The sequence below is a fragment of the Mustela nigripes genome, chromosome 2, assembly GCF_022355385.1.
Source record: "Mustela nigripes isolate SB6536 chromosome 2, MUSNIG.SB6536, whole genome shotgun sequence".
NCBI lineage: Eukaryota > Metazoa > Chordata > Mammalia > Carnivora > Mustelidae > Mustela > Mustela nigripes.
In genome coordinates this window covers 100,443,171-100,460,350 of record NC_081558.1, presented here as the reverse complement: position 1 = coordinate 100,460,350, position 17,180 = coordinate 100,443,171, and the positions used below count along the sequence as shown (strand labels likewise).

The window sequence follows — 17,180 nt, the reverse complement described above, 5'->3', positions numbered from 1 at the left end:
CTCCCTAAGCCTGGGGTCCAGCAAGCAGCCCGGCTCACCGGGACAATGTGAAACCATTCCTGCTATGGCAGAAAGGGGACAGTAAGGCTTCTCCTGAGAGGTCAAAAACAGGGAGATGGGTTTGTTCTTCTAGTTCTTTTGTCAAAATCCCAAGGCACTCTGTTTCTGTGGCTCTGAGCAAAATGGTGCTGGTGGGAGTGTAGGGCTTGAATTCTCTCTCCTCTGTTGTAACCCCTAGTGTTGCTAGGGTCAGCAGCTTCTGTCTGAAAGGGTTCTTGTACTGAGTGGGATGTAGAGACTGGGACAGGAAGGGGAGGTCATGTGAGGTCAGAAGTCTTTGTTCCTGGTGGGAGGGAACCTACCCCAAAGTGGTGCCCCTGCTCAGGCCAGGGATGCTGGACACTGGTCAGCAAAGAGAGGCAAGTTGGGAACAGCTCGTGCTGCTGGGCACTCTCCAGTAATTTCTGTGAGCCATTGAATGGGCTGGGCATTCTAGCACATTTTTCACACTCGCTCTGATGTCCAAACTTCTTCATTGTGGTGGGTGGAACTGTGTCCCCAGAAAGATATGTTCAAGTCCTAACCCCGGTCCCTGCGAATGTGACTTTACTTGAAAAGGTCTTTGCAGACGTAATCAAGTTAAAAGGAGATTATCCCGAATTAGGCTGGGCCTAAATCCAAAGACTGTTGCGCTGCAAAGAAGGCCATGTGAAGATGCGGATACAGACACACATGAAGGGGCGAAGGCCATGTGACCAGAGCGATGTGCAGACACGCCAAGGAGCACCAAGGCTCGCTGGCAACCAGCAGAAATTAGGACAATGCAAGGAAGAATTCTCTCCTAGAGCCTTCGGGGGGAGCGTGGCCCCCCTGACACCTTGGTTTTGAACTTGGGACCTCCAGATCTGAGGGAGGATACATATCTGTTGTTTTATTCCACCATGTTTGTGGCACTCTGCTACAGCAGCCCTGGAAAAGAAATTATATTCATGTTCCTCCAGACTTCCAATCCCTCAGCTCCCCTGTCCCCACTCCAGTCCCTCCATCCTTAGCAGATAGCCTTGCATTTGCTATTTTACAAAGAAACTCGAAGTCCTCAGCCAGGAAGCCAGGAACCCAGACCCCTTCGCTGCGCCACCCTCTCCTCTAGCCCTCCCTCCAAGGCCAGTCCCTCTGCCTGCACTCCCGAGTCTCAGAACCCTTTATCCTGCCAACCACCTTTTCTCTTTCTTAGAGCTTTCATTTTCTCTCTCCCGTGTACACCCTTTCCACGTTCAAATTCTTCCCCTTGGGGCGCCTGGGTGGCTCAGTGGTTAAGCCACTGCCTTCGGCTCGGGTCATGATCCCAGGGTCCTGGGATCGAGTCCCGCATCGGGCTCTGCTCAGCAGGGAGCCTGCTTCCTCCTCTCTCTCTGCCTGCCTCTCTGCCTACTTGTGATCTCTCTCTGTCAGATAAATAAATAAATTCTTAAAAAAAAAAAATTCTTCCCCTAAAAGCAAGAAAAACTGCGCTACTCCTTCATTCCCCTGTGGCTACTGTCCTGACTCATTCTTCCCCTTCAAAGCCAGACTCTTCTAGAGACTTCATTTCTCCGTCTCCCGCTCCTCCCTACTCGCTCTTTTGCTGCATCTGCTCCAATTGCTACGCCGACACCTTCCTTATTATGGCCACGGGGGACTTCCGTGTTGCTAAAGCCAATGGGTGTTTTCTGTCATCACCTTACATGACCTTCTGTCAGGGTCACTCACTGTGAACCACCACCTCCTTCTCTTTGCTCCAGTGACATGACCTTCTCCTGGGCTTCCTCCCACATCTGTGTGGCTCCTCCCGGCTCAGTCTCCTTACCCCAAGCCATTTCATGTTGCAGCACCAGGGCTCATTTTTAGGCTCTCTTCACTTACTAGAGTGTTCTCTATTCTCGGTGCTCTCATTCCTTTGTAGGCAGATCTGGACCTCTCCTCTCAGCTCCGCATCTGCACATCTGAAGCTACACTTGACATTGCCACTCGGACGTCTGAGCCACCCAGACCCAAGTCCAAAACAAAGTTCATGATCTTAACCTCAAGGATCCAGTTCTCTTCCACCATTCCCTCTCCTTGGGAATGGTGCTACCATCCATCCAAACATAAAGGCCGGAAACTTGGGAAATCTTTGACCTCTTCTCCCACATCCTCCATATCCATCAACATACCTTGTGGATTTTGCTTCCTATAATCTCAAGTCCATATTCTTCTGTGTGCTGATCTCTATCATCCTTATCCAAGAATGATCATTTCTCACTTGGACTCCAAGAGTTCAGGCATCAGCTCTCATGTCTTTCTAAGTCCTTCCCCATATCATAGCCAGAATAATGATTTCCAATTGCAATTCATGTCAATCCTCACCCCTTTCTCTTCTCCACTCCCACCTCACCCTACCTCTCCAACTTGAAACCTTAAAATGGCTTTCCTAAATTCTTAAGGTAAAGCAAAAACCTTTAAAATGGGCTGTGAGGGTCTATGGGACCTGGTTGCTATCAGGATCTCCAACCTCACTTCCCTCCACACTCTTTCTCGCCTGTGCTCCAGCCACATGGGTTTTCTTTTGGTCTTTTAAATGTATCCCAATTCTTCCTGCCTCGGGACCTTTGCACATACTATCCCTAATCTCCCTTGCCTGATTTTCAGCCTGCATATTAATGGCCTACACAGCTTTCAGATGGTGGCTCAATCTCATGTTTACAGGGACATTGAAGAATCCCCACCCCCCCAACAAACAAGTATTCTCTTTTAGGACACTTTCTATAGTGACAAGTTTCCATTTATGTTCTTTTGATTACTGTCTGTCTTCTGCAAACCTTTAAGGTCTATGAGGTCTGAGACTCACTCAAAAACTAGAACAATCCTAGACACAGAGTAGTCACTTAGTAAATACTAGTTGAATGCCAAAAAAAAAAAAAAAAAAAAAAAAAAGGTAGTATATTGGATTCTGGGAATACAAAGATGAATGAGGCATGGAACTTCCCAGAAAGCAGCTCACAAATTGGGGTGGGGGGGTAAAGCAGATGAGAGGATGACTAAACAGACTCAGGGTGTAATGGGGCAATTCGCACATAGCAGAGGCCAGAGGAGATGGTGCTGCCTGGGCCCAGCCCACCATCCTCGGATGAAACTCTATGCAGGTGTCTGTTGGCTGATATCAGCCCTCAAGGATCCTGGTCCTGGTATGTCACTGCTCTGCAGCTGCCCCTGCACCCCAGCCATCACCATGCCACCCCACACTGTCATGAATTCTACAGGGCACTGTCCTCAGGAGCTGGGCACACTTCAGGCCTGTTCAGGGTGCAGTGTTGTTAAAGGCTCTGGTTACAGTGTGGATGCTTCAGTCAGAAGAATTCTATGCCTTCTGGACGATGACCTCATTGTATCCTCAGCCAACCCGGGGAAGCAGCGAAGGGTAATGATTTCTCTCCCCACTCTACAGGTGGGGAGACTGAGGTCAATGGAGATCACTAAACTTGGCCAGGCAGTGAGAACAGCTTGGGAACAGAACTTGGAGGGAACCCAAGGCCCTCTCTCCGGGATCCACCAACCACACCAGTTGGCAGAAGAGAACTCCTCAGGCCGAGGACGAGCTGCAGCAGGAATCTGCAAGCTTGTTTACTTTGGTGCAGAAGGACATTTCATCACCTCTTGGAACCACAGAATGCTAAGCAGATGGGCCCTCAGAGATCATCTGATTCAATACCCTTGTTTTAGGCAGGAGGAAACTGAGGCCAGAGCAATGAATCTCCTTTGCCCTCCCTTTCCTTTCCCTGCCCTACTGATAGTGAGTAGTAGGGCAGAGACTCCTACCTGTCTACCCAGATCCTTTTTCCCCTTCTTTGTCTCTATGCCTAGGCTCTATTTCCCAGACTCCTTTTCAGTCTGGGGAGCCACGTGACAAATGTTCTTTCTGGTAGGACGTGAGAGGAAGGGCCGCGTGGCACGTTCAGGCTCAGCCCTTTCAAATCTCCTGTGCTCACATCTCCGTGTTCTTTCCATGTTCTTTCAACTTCCGGCAGACTGGGATGTCAGTTCCAAGGGCAACTTCGGAAACCAGACATTAGAGAAGGACAGAGCGGCCATCATGTGGGTCCTGGGGAACTCTGTGTCGAGAGGAGCCACACGCTCACCTGCGTGCCTACGGCTGCCAAGAGAACCAGAAGAGTAAAACATTGGTCACGCGAAGCTGCAGCGTTTGGGGGAGGCCGATTCAGCACTGCAGTCTGGCCTAAACCCAATATAGCTCATACAGCAGCCGGATAAGCCCCTGCAAAGCTCCCACTACAGGCATCTTTGGGTGCTGAAGACACAGGCTGACTGCAGAGCTCGCTGACCACCACTTTGGAGGGTCCCCACTCCCACCTCTGGAGAGGTTAGGAATGTCTGGCTCCTGCCTCACTCAGTCTAGGAACTAGGTCCAAGCCGGCTCCCCAACTGATTCATTTTAGGTCAGTAGATGCCCAGGATTGGGATGGATCTTAGATGTCATCTGATTTCTTCCCCTGGCTCCAGTAAGGGTCTCTTCCAATCCATCCACGGTGACCAAAAATCATGTTTCAGTTTTTATATCCCTGGGCAGAAAACACCACAAATATCCTTAAACACCTGTCTCTTACCTCCCTGCTATGGTGTCAGAAGGTCTTTACTGAACCATAAAACACCAGAGCTGGAGCATATCCTTAGCAATCATCTCAGGCAATCTTCATTTTACAGATGAGGAGACTGAGGTTTGGACCACCCAGTTAAACAGCGGTCAAGTCAGGAAGGCCCACTCACTATTCTTTCTAAGGTTCTCTCTGTCTCCAACTCTCTTTTGCTGTTTTCTCTTCTTTTGTCCTAGAAGGTGATAGAAAAGTGCCCAGGGCCATTTCACTGTGATGAATCTTTCCACATTCTCTTGGGTCTCCCCCTTCTCATCCACAGGGGAAGCACTTCCCAGCTGATATGAGTTTGGCTATTTCTCTTAGAAGACAAAGAGAAGATTAGGGAGGACAATCTGTGATGCTTAGAAGTGAGGGACATATCCCAGGTGCATGTTTGCTCCTTGGGCCTTGGTAGTCAATGCAGACTCCCTAGGGATCTCTGAATCTACACAAGAAGCCTGTAAGGGCCATTAAACCCTTGAATGTCACTGGTTGCCAGGGAGGGCAACCTGTGCTATGGGAAGAGTAAGAGGAAGGGAGGGCATGGTGGTGACCAGAACCTCCGAGCACAGTGTCTTGGCCTGTTGGGGTTTATCTGGCTGCATCTGGGCAGCTGGGCAGCTCTGACTGTTAATATGAGAGTAGGAACCTAAGAAGTTGAGCTGGGGCCACAAGGGCAAACCAAGTTATGTATGGGGGATCATTGTATTGGTCCTTTCTTGGAAAGACCTGGAAATTCCATGTGAGAACCCTGGCAAGTTGGGTTTGTTTTGTGGTTCTTTACAAATGAAATAAAATAAAACCAAATGGTTACTCCCCACTCCCCTGTTTAAGGTGAAGTTGTTTATACACGGCATACTTTATGTTTTCTGCCAAGTGACTCATTTGGACTGAATCACTAGAAGGTGGGCCTAGGTCCATCTGCAGCTGCTCTGGACACCATGATCTGCTCATTGCCCTGGAGGTGGGGGTCATGGAGCTCTGGAGACAGCAGAGAGGAGTGAAGAAGTGGGGTGGGGTGGGGTGGACAGTCAGGCTTGAAAGGGAAGGTCATACTCATAGTTTCCTAAGGGTTTGATGGCGCAGGAGTCCCTGATGAAACTGACGAGATTCTCCCAAGAGCTCCAGTATTCATTTCAGTTGAGACATCATCTAGGTTATCGCAAATTCTGAATTGTGAGACCAGAATTAATAATGCCACACAATCCTTCACAGGTAAATCTCTTAATCTTTGGGTCTAGCTTCAGAATTTTGACCAAATTATTTTCCCATTTTGAGCCCCTTTTTCTTCAACCTAAAAATAAAGAGACTTGCAGTCCCTAAAATTTAGACATATTTTACTCTTTATTTACCCGGAAGGAAAGGGATATGGACACAAATGGAACTTTATTTGCCAAGAAATTTTATTTTCACTGAGTCTTTGAATCTCTCCCCTGAAAGTATTCATTTAAAATTCAGTGATCTCTGTGTGTCCCTTTGTTTAATTTTCTATCTGCAACCCCTTTTCTGATTATGAGTTTGCCTAGCCATGCCCGAATTCATTTCTCTTTTCCCGGTGACCTGTTTGGGTGCCCTGGAGGTGACATTTCTGCAAAACTCTAGGTGTGAGCCAAAGGCAGTGGTCTCAAGGGGAAGGAGTCCAGGCTTGAGAAGGCTCTGGAGAATAAGGTGACTCCCGCGTTGGGCAAAGGATGAGGTGTTAGGCTTGGCAGCAGCGAACCCAGCACCAGCCCTGGGGCCTGGAGGAGGAGTGGTGATGGTGGGAGGGGAGGGTGGCAGTTCCAATTAGCTAGGGGCAGTGACCTCGCGCGGTGGGGAGAGGGGAACAGGTTCCACTTCTCTCACGCACCAAAGCACTTTGTACAATCTGCTTAGTGCTAACCACATCACCCAGTACCCGCTTTTCATCCACGTACTGGGCATTCAAGGAGTTGGGAAATTCCGGTCCCGATTGGGAGGACTCGGTTTTTCTGATTTTTCTCCCAATGGCAGAGCAACCCTAATGGGGGTGGGGAGGGAGTGTGTGTGTGTCTGCGTGTGTGTGTGTGTGTGTGTGTGTATGTGTGTGTGTGAGAGAGAGAGAGAGCGAGAGCAAAGTTGGCCGGCTGTGCGGACCTCACCCCGCGGTCCCCGGCCGGCCCCCGCCCCCTTCCTGCCCTCTCCCCGCCCCCGGCCCGGCCGCGCTCGGCCGGTGATGTCAAACCGAGGAGGAGCCGCCCGCCCGCCCGCGGCCCGCCCGGGCTAATTAGCATGTAGCGGCGCCGGGGCCGCCTCCGCCTCCGCCGCGTCCGCCCGCCCGGCCCCGGCCGCCCGCCCGCGGCTCCCCACAACTTTTGAGGCGGGGACTGCGCTCGCTGCTTCACTTCGCTCACTTCCCCGGCCCCGCGCGGCGCCCGCCGCCCGCTTCCCTCGCACCCGCGGCCGCCCCGCGCCCGCCCCGCGCGCCGGGCATGTGAGCGCGGGCGGGCGCCGCCACCATGGCCTCGCCGCCGCTCCCGCGCCCGCTGCTGCTGCTGCTGCCGCCGCTGCTGCTCCTGCTGCTGCTGCCGCCGGCCGCCCCCGGGACGCGGGGTTGGCCGCCCTCCCCGGCCCTCCGCGCGCCGAGCGGGGCGCCCCTCGCAGGAGCAGGGCTGGCGCGGCAGCCGGAGCCCGGCCCCGAGCGCGAGCTGCCGCCCACGCCGCCGCCGCCCACGCCACCCCGGGAGCGCCGCGGGCTCGCGTCCCCCGGCCCCAGCCGCACGGCCCTCGGGCTGGCCGCCGCCGCACGCCGGGGACCCTCGCGCCGGGCCCCCCGAGGCGGGAGCGCGGGTGAGTGAGAGCCACGGCCGGGCGCCGAGGAGCCTCGAGCTGGGGGGCGTGGGCGCGCTTCTGGGCCGCATCCCCCGCCCTAGGCCCTCCGGCGAGCTCGGTCTCGGCCGGGGCCCCCCCGCTGACCCGGGTCCCTGGTTGGGGGGGTGGGGGTGGCCCAGGGGTGGGCAGCCTGGGAGGGCGGCGAGCGGGAGAGTGGCTTTCCTAGACGCTTTCGCCAGTGGCGAGTCTGGGGGTGTGACCGCCCTGTTCTCCCCCACCCCTTGGAAGAAAACTTGTCTTCCGTGATGCACCCCAGACCTATCCCCCACAACACCTCCCTTTGAAAAATAGAAAAGAACCGAACCCCCCCACCGCAGACCTTCCAAAAGTGCTTCTCCCACCTCGGAGGTGATAACATCTTCCCCGTCAATTCCCCAATTCCATTCTTTTCCTGTAGCTACACAGAAATGGCCTCTCCAGGTACAGAGCCTAACTTTTAAATATAAATACCTGATTTTTAAGAGTTCTAGCCTTGAGGATATTGGAAAGGACAAAGGACGTAGTTGGAAACACAACGCTCTACTGGTTCACTCTAAAAGCAGAGGAGGGACGGGGCGATGGTGTGGAGGTGGGGGATTGCAAGGCAAACCCCTGCAGGGCAAACAGTGACACTGGACTGTCCCTGAGCCTTTCCTCCCCTCCACCTCTTTGCTTTCCCAGTGGGCCTCTGCTCCATTCATAGCCTTTGCCTATCCTGCTCAGAAAGGGACCTGCCCCCTCTCCTCTGGACCTTTTTATGCATTTTCTTCTTTAGATCTGGAAGAAATGGTTAGGACCCAGTGGAATTCCAAACACAATACCATTGTGACCTTGGGAATGTCACCTCTTTTGATCTCAGTTTCTCCATCTGTGAAATGGAAGTGATGATTCCTGTTCCCCCTAGCCTCCTAGTGATGGCACCACAAAATGAAAGTAAAAATAAAGGACAAGTGCTTTGAACAGTCAGCAATGTGGTGTTAGCCATTGCCTTCCTGTGAGTGACAGAAGGCATACCCTCTCTCTCAGGGTCATTCTAGAAAAGCAAGGTTGCTGGCAACACCGATATTGATTTGAATTTTAGGTGAAGTTTGAGAAGATTTCCTTTTCCTAATTGGCACTTCATTTAAGTTTATCATATCACACACACTATCTGGTATAGGAATTAGCTGGCTTCATTGAACCTAGGGATGCCTCCCCTTCTTAAATAAGAAAAAAGTAAAAAAAAAAAAAAAAAATGGTCAGACCCCCAGTAAAAACTCAGCTCCGTATTCAGTAGTATTCCCGTCATTGCAGAATGCCTTGTCCTTGTGAATTTCTAAGTCACTGGCCCAAGACTGAGAAACTCAGAACAGTAAGGAAAGGGAGGGGAGAAAGAAGCTTTAGAAGACTGATCAGAGACATACCCACTGTGACTCTGACTCCAGATGACTTACAACGTACATTGTTTTAAGTTCCATGGGAAGGAATCAACATGAAAGAGAACATTCCCAGGCTTTCCCACACTAGAAAAGTAACTAAGGAACACTGTGTAATATGTTGTGAGTTTTCTAAGTGGAGACGGAGTACAGGGGATCGAGGCCCTTCCAGAGGAGACACCCAAGAGCTGGGGGCAGGTTTCTCTGGTTGGTGGTCAGGCATTCTTAGCTGCGGAGTCCCATCTTATTAGGGATGGGTACAAGGATGCTGATTTGTGGGGACACTGGCTGGATAAGGCTTGCACTCGAGTCTGCTTCCGTTTCACAGCTGGGTATCCCTACACATCACAGAAAGCTGGGCCTTACAGGCAGAGGGATAGTGGAGGGAACTGGCTTAGGAGGATGCAGCAGGTAAGAATTGGGGCTGATCTCTTTTGCTAGTTAGGGACATCCCCCTGCCCTAAGGGACCCACACTTCTTCCTAGGTGTGGCAGTAACACTGCTAGTCTTGGCCTTGCAACATTTCCAGTTTGATACATTTTGGAAGCTGAGAGCCATGGAGGCCTGGGGTGCATGAGGCTTTGGAGGAATGCACCTGGGAGGAATGCACCTGGGAGTCCCCAGAGCAGGTAGCAGGAGCCAGAGTAGTCCAAAACTTCCCCTACCTAAGTGGGTCTCTCCTGGCACCCCCTTTAAAGCCCACCCAAGTCATGCCTGCTCTTCAGGAGACCTAAGACCGGATCTCAGGTGGGATGTTAGAAAGGCGAGGTTAAGAGAGGAAATTGATTACCTGTTGAAAACTGCTAGAAGCTTCTAACCGTGGCTGAGGATCCAACATGACCTGTGCTTGGTTTCTAGTGGTGGTTCAAACAACGTCACTTAGAGGGAAACGGCAATGAACAAGAGAGCCAGCAGTAAGTGATTTCTGTGAGTCTGTAGTAATGACTGTGTTTGGGGGAGGTGCTTGCTCCTGCTGGTAATGAGCCCCAAGTCTTAGAAATAATGTGCTTCATTTGATTGTTGGGGAAACTGCCTGTAGCCCCTTCTGCTATGGGCATACCAGGGGTCAGTGCCTGGCACTCATGGCTGAGGCTTCTGGATATTGGGTGTCAACAGCAGGGGCCAGAAATGTCCTTTTCTTCCTTGGGGGCCATTTCTAGCCCTTTTCATCTTGGCAGAGGGCAGGACTCTTGCTGCTGAGTAAGCGTACTTGTGTTCCATCTGTGGGGTGTTTGCCTGCCTTCGTCGGCAAATCCCCTACTTGTGTACCCACCTATCACCCTGCTGACTATTCAGATGAAATTTGTGGCTGGTGTTTGAGCCGGTGGAGATGGAGAAGATGCTAAGTCCTAGAGATTTTCTTTTTCTTGGGGTGTGTGTGTTTGAACAACTTAGGACTTCCTGAGCCGCAGCTCTGAGTGCTTAAGTGTATGTGCCTTGATTTTTGTGTGCTCCGTGGACCATGCTTTAATTGTGAGATCTGCAGATGAAAGGGGATGAAAAAGGCTTAAGTCTTAATGAGAATCAATGCAAAAGGAAAGAACTTTCCCACCCAAAGGGGAAATGACGCTGAGTAGCTGAGCAGCCAGCCCAAGGAATAATAATCTTAGAAAAATGCAGCTCCCTGGAGCAAAGGAAGCGCTGTGAGCCCGGCCCCTCCTTACATAGCTGTCCACTGAAGTGCTCTAACTTTTCAGGCCAACTAGCCCGGAGCTGCAGGGAGAAGCATGACATGGGGCAGCGGCCCAGGCTGGGCGGGAGGGGGCCCCGGAGGGAAGAGCATGTGCTGAGGCTGGGGGGGTCATGGTAGGGATTCCTGAGAAGCCCACTTGCACTGATGCACGCTGCTCCAAATAGAAGGAAGCGTGTGGGGAAAGGGATTTTCTGTGGCGTGTGTGTGTGTGTGTGGTGTGTTTGGTGTGTTTAAACATTTTTTTTTTTTTCTTTTGTCAGAGAGAGTGAGCACAGGCAGACAGAGTGGCAGGCAGAGGCAGAAGCAGGCTTCCTGCTGAGCAAGGAGCCCAATGCGGGACTCAATCCCAGGACGCTAGGATCATGACCTGAGTCAAAGGCAGCCGCTCAACCAACTGAGCCACCCAGGCGTCCCTGTTTGGTGTGTTTAAAAGCCACATCCTTTTAACCTTGCAAGAGCCCTTTTACTGCTTCCCTCGATGGGCGTGCAAATGCTGAACTGGTATTTTCTGCCCAAGACCTGAACCATGTGGGTAGAGGAAGAACAAAAGAGGTCTGGTGCCCAGCTGGGCAGTGACTTCATACCTAGGCTTGGGGGGCTGGGGAAGGAGCCTGTGCCGTCCCCTGTGACTTCAGCAGCCCTGCTGAGCCGGCTGGGAGCTGCGTTCTTGGAGCTGACTTGCTGCTGTCCCAGAGATTCTCACAAAGCGAGCAGAGAACAGATGGCAGTTGTGGTTGTTAGCCGCTTACTGCCTTCTTCCGTGGCTTCGCCCTGCCCACCCCACTTCAGGGAAGGAGACCAGTTTGGGGTTGTCCTTGGACTTGCAGCTTTGAGCACCCGTGGGGTCTGGTTGGCGCTTTCCCATTTAAGCCTCAAAAAAAGTCCTGTAAGGGGGAGCCCTGCTCCTTCACAGTAGTCGGAGTGGAAGCCTGGTGAGCTTGGATCACACAGTACACGGAGTAACCAAAATTCAGATGGGTTTGACCAGATTCATTTGTTCTCACCACAGTTGAGAACGGTGCAGCCTTGGTCTTCTCAATGGGATCTCCAGGACGAGTGCAGCATGCTGCTTCCTCTCTTCCTTGGTCCCTTGCTCCTGCCCTTTCCTGGAGATCAGGGCACAGAGGCAGGAGGAGGCTATGGAAGTGGTGGTGGGTGGGGACAGGTTGTCCTACAGAGTAGAGATCCAAACAAAAAAAATTTTTTTTTTGGAAATTGCTCAAGACAAGACTGTAAGTCTGTCTATGTGTATGAAATGTCATTTTATGTAGATATGGTGAATTGTGCCCTCTCTGTGTGCCAGTCCATATGGTATTGATAGCAGAGGTTACACTGTTAATTATGGGCCCTGCCGAAATGAGTTAATGATGTTCTCACTGGGCTCTGTGCTGGGAATGTGGCTGATGTTAAGCGGCAGCTGTTACACAACCTCGTTCACTAGGAGAGGTTGGATGGTACCCTGATTCAGAGGCGGTGAAATCGTTTTCTGTCTAACGGCTGTGCATGCCCTGTCCGACCCATTCCCTCTTCATCTTGCACAGACAGAACAAAGATGTTTCTATCATGGCTTTTCCCTCTTCTTTTGTTGTAGTGGGGCCGGTGTGTCAGGCTGTGTCAGTCTGGCTAATCTGTAAACCAGAAAGCACTGATAGAGTCCTTTCTATGTGTGGGGAGCTCTGCCAGGTGATGTGCAGCCCCCCACAGACGGGAGTTTTGTTGGGACACCAGCATCCACGCTGGAACCAGTAAAATGATGGTGTGTTAGTGATCCAGAAAGGTCGCAAGATCCGACTGACCGAAGAAATGGTGTGGAGAGAGGTGACTGGAGAGGTGGAGAGGCTGCTGGGGGCCGGACACGTGGGCAGGAGGAGAGTGTGGACTGGGATATGGGTAGCACAGAGAGGGTAGGGTATTGGCATCAGCAAAACCCCGCATACTACAAAGCTCAAGACCAGCTTCTACTCCCTCCCCTTCCTTTCCTTTTTCCTCCCTTCCCTTCCCTTCTTAAAAATTTTATTTATTTTAGGGATGCTTGGGTGGCTCAGTTGGTTAAGCATCTGCCTTTGGCCCAGGTTGTCATCCCGGGGTCCTGGGATTGAGCCCCATGTTGGGCTCCCTGTGCAGCAGGGAGTCTACTTTTCCTTTTCCTGCTACCCCTCCCCACCTCTTATGCGCACTCTCTCTCTTTGTCAAATACATAAATGAAATCTTTTAAAAAAATTATTTGAGAGAGGGGCACCTGGGTGGCTCAGTTGTTGAGCATCTGCATTCGGTCAGGTCATGATCCCAGAGTCCTGGGTTCAAGCCCTACATCGGGCTCCCTGCTCAGTGGGAAGCCAGCTTCTCCCTCTCCCACTCTCCCTGCTTGTGTTCCCTCTCTGGCTGTGTTTCTCTCTGTCAAATAAATAAAATATTTTAAAAAAATTATTTGAGAGAGAGAGAGAGAATGTGCAGGGGTCATGAGGGGTAGAGGGAGGGGGGAGGAGAAAATCTCCAGCAGACTCCCCACTGAGTAGGAGCCCAGCTAGGGGCTCCATCCTACAATCCTGAGATCGTGACCTGAGCTGAAATCAAGAGTCAGGTGCTTAACCGACTGAGCCACGCAGGTGCACCTGAAAAGCTTGACTTTTCAATTGGAAGTGGTCAGTAGCCAGGAAGTCCAGGGAAGAGTGCACCTGTTAGGGTCCAGAGTCAGTGGAGTGAAGACCAGACCGGAAAGGTGGATTCGGGCCGATTGAGGAGGGCTTTAAAGGCCTGCTTGCAGCATTTGTTTTCATCTGAGGATGAGAGCTCTTGAGGAAGGAGCAGTACTGTTTGCTTGGTCAGTGTTCCTTTGTGCTTGGAGCTGGGGCTCGCAGATGAACCACACGTGGGTCTGTCCTTCCTACAGTCCGGGACTTAATTCAGAAATCTGGGAATGCTAGCAGGCAGCTTATCAGCATGTTGGGAGGAAAACACTGAAGGGATGGACTAGAATGGGGGCAGTGGACATGGAAGGGAGCAAAGCAGGGACCATTTACAGGAGGATGGCCGGATAGCCTGGTGATTTCCTGGCCGAGGGGATGATGGCGACAGGGTCTTAAATCAGAAGCTGACAAGCATTCAGCATGTGTCTCCTTCCCTCACCCTCTGCATCTTTGTTCTGGGGGAGCAGGGAGGAGACTCCAGTTGCTTCTGCTTCTCTACAGATTGCGCGCAAATCTGCCCTCACAATCTCCACAGCTCTGTTTTGCCTGCCTGCCTCCATGCATGCTGTCCCTCTGATCCTGTTCACAGGACCCAGGGCAATCTTCTTAAATGTAATTCAGGTCACCTCACTCTCGGGCTGAAAACCCTCCAAGGGCTTTGCATTGTACTTAGAATAAAATAAAATAAAAAATCCGGACTCCCTGCTGGGATACCAGGTCTGCAGCCCCTGCCCTGCTGACTCTCCAGCCTCTTCTTGGCTGCATCCCCTTCTAACCACGCCAGGCAGTTGCGTATAACATTCCAGACCCCATTCTGTCCTGCAGACTGGGTGCACGGTGTGTGCAACCGTCCTCTAGGCAGAGGGAACAGCCAATGCGAAGGCCAGAATAAGCTTTCGTGTCTTGGGTTTGGAAAGAAGGAAGGCCGCTATGGCTAGATCACGTAGGGTCCTGAGAACCACGGTAGGACAGTCAGATTTTCTGCTTGGCCCCATGAGGGGTTTTAGCAGAGGAGTGATGTGGAGAGGAGACTGGGAAGACAAGGCAGGAAATGAAGGTGGGAAGGCAGGGCTAGTTCAGTGCCTGACACGTGGTAAGCACTCATGGTATTTGTTGAGTAAATGGATGCTAAAGGGAACCATTGATGATAAAGGGAAAGGTAGAAAGAAGAACGCATGCTTGCAGTAATATTTCTCTGACTGAGCAGCCCTCATGTTCTTGGATCTTTGAACACGAATGGGCAATACCTTCCTCATACTTTACCTCTCAGTGCAGTAGGACAGTGGACTGCATGGTCTCCTCCAGCCGAGGGACAGCACAGACGGCAGAGGGGCTGCGTTGTTACTGTGGGGCAGTCTGGGGTGCCTGGGCTGGGATGTTGCTGTGGTCGGGTGGGGGGGGGTCTCTGGAGTTCGGGGTTTAGATGTATGTCTCTAGTGTGTTTGTCTGTTGCTTGCATTCCTGCTCCCTTATTGGCCCAGGAGCCCTCAGAAGGCGAGGATGCCTCTCCCTGTCAGTCAGGGGCCCCCTTCTCTCTGACATTTGTTTCCTCTGGAAGCCTGCCCTGCTGTCAGTCAACAGTGAGGCCGTGAGGTGACATTTTTGACTGAGGCTGAAGACAAAGTGCGAGCATTGAGGTATTTTCAAGCTGTATTGTCATCTTTGCCTTTTGAAAAGTGTAACATTAAAAAATAATAAACTAAAAATCATAACACTTATTTTTTCTGATTATGTAAGTTTTATAGGTGTAGCATATATGATTTGGAAGTTACAGAAAGATGAAGGCAGCAAATGAAATATCACCTATATTCCAACTACTAGAAGCAAATTAAAACATTAGCAATTATTATAGTTCTCAGTTATAAGGAATATAAAAGTATATATTTCAACATAGGATACACAGGGGTGCCTGGCCAGCTCATTCGTAAAGCATGTCTTGATCTTGGGGTTGTGAGTTTGAGCCCCACGATGTAGAGCTTACTTAAAAAAAATAGGATACACACCCCCACAGCCTCCCCATATATATGACACATGTATATTTCTGTATGATATCTAGAAAGGATACTGTCCCATATAACTTTTAGCTATGTCTTTATTGGCTATATAACTGTTTCCAATTTTTTACTGTCATAAATAATGCTGTGATGAACATATCTGTGCATCAGTTTTTATATTCGTCTCTGATTATTTGCTTAGTGTTAATTCCTGGATGTGGAAATTGTTAAAATTCCTGACCCTACTACCAAACGGTACCAGATTATTTCAACAGCATTGTATGATTATGTAGATCTCACCACACCCTGTGTATTACCAGGCAGTTTGATTAAAACACAGTACATTTCTCCTGCCTTTCTTTTTTATCCAGATGTCTTCAGATAATGGTGTGTGTGTGTTTGTGTTTGTGTGTGTGTTGGGTGTGGCCAATCATAACATCTCTCTACTAACCACATTTCTGGAAGTTTCTGGAGCTCCACCTCATTCTGTGGTCTGAATCAAGTTGAAGAGAAGATATTTTGGTGGGTGTCTGACTCTGCGGGGCATCCAACCAGCAGGAACATGGTGGACATCCCTGATGGAGGTGGGTTCCTCCAGAGTGGGCAGCAGCCCTCCGCCGTGTTGTGTTACAATGCTGTGGGCAAAGTGGCCAGGCAGAAGGGAAACACAGTATTTTAGAAAGAACTGGAATGCAAGATTTGGGGTAGAGCAAGAGAATGCCACAGAGACCTTGTATCTTTCTAAATGAGAGTCATTTCATTGGCAATAATTGATCCTTTAAATTGTGACATACAAGGCAAAATTAGATTTCAGTTTTCAGTCTACAAGAACATTTTGAGAATTCTCTTTACCTTCAGAGAATCTTAGACTGTCTGGGTTTGAAGGGACCTTTATAAAGCTTCCTTGGGGTGCCTGGGTGGCTCAGTTGGTTAAGCCCCTGACTCTGGATTTCAGCTCTGGTCATGGTCTCCGGGTCCTGAGATGGAACCCTGTACTTTGTGCTGGGCGTGGAGCCTGCTCCGGATTCACTTTCTCCCTCTCCCTTTTCCCCTCCCCTCCTTTTCTCTCTCTCTCAAAAAAGCTTTCTTCATTTATTAAATGATGGACTTATTTCCAAACGAAGTAGGGAAAAAGGCTCTCACTCTTTTGGTTCATCTGCCCTGGTTGATTTCTAGCCAAAGTGAGTAAATTTTACTTTGTGCTCAGAAACTTTTGGTCTCTTTGTTCAGGGCATGGTACAAGATTAGAGGTCACCTTAGATTGGGAGATATCTGACAAATCCAGACGCTTCCAACGGAGTGATGTGACTGGCTGCATTTCACAGACACAGTTGTTCCTGGAAAAGTTCTGGAAACCGGGGAAGCAATTTCACAACCGTGACAGTGACAGAGCTATAGCTCATTGTGGAAGTGTTGCTCCAGCAATGGGAGGGGCCGGAGGCACCAGAAGGTTCAGGGTCAAGGCTTGGCTCTGCCTCTTAGACACGGGGTAACTTTGGGCCTATTGCTTCCTGCTCTGGGCCTTCCATTTTCTTACTTATGAAATAAAGTGTGGTCCATTCCATGCTGAAAGCTTTATTTCTAAGGGTATCAGGTTTATCCTGTGAATACGTTCTGACTTCCATAATGCTGGCCTGACATGTGAGGAGACTCAACACCTGGCTTCCTAGCTGAGGGTCCGGGAGCTGTGGAACCTGTGTGAGGGACACCTGTGAGCCTGCTGGACCTCTAGCTCCTTGAGAGGAGGACTGGGTTATACCTGTCTTCAGCCTTGGCCCAGGAAGCGTCTGTCCAGCTGGTGGCGACCCACTACCCAGGTGATACTGCAGCAGCACCAGCTCCCACGAGACCTAGGGCTCCTGTCAGTAGATCTAAGGAGCTGCAAAGCCCATTCT

General features: G+C 50.7%; 1 protein-coding gene across 2 annotated transcripts in view; it reads left to right on the top strand.

Moving 5' to 3' along the window:
• The first annotated feature begins 7,408 nt into the window (after nt 1–7,408).
• The window catches only part of HEG1 (heart development protein with EGF like domains 1), an 87,105-nt gene continuing 77,333 nt past the window's right edge, over nt 7,409–17,180 (top strand). For both annotated transcript variants that reach the window (XM_059391122.1, XM_059391121.1), the window contains exon 1: nt 7,409–7,475. The gene's annotated coding sequence lies outside the window, so the exon portion shown is untranslated. The remainder of the gene's footprint in view (nt 7,476–17,180) is intronic.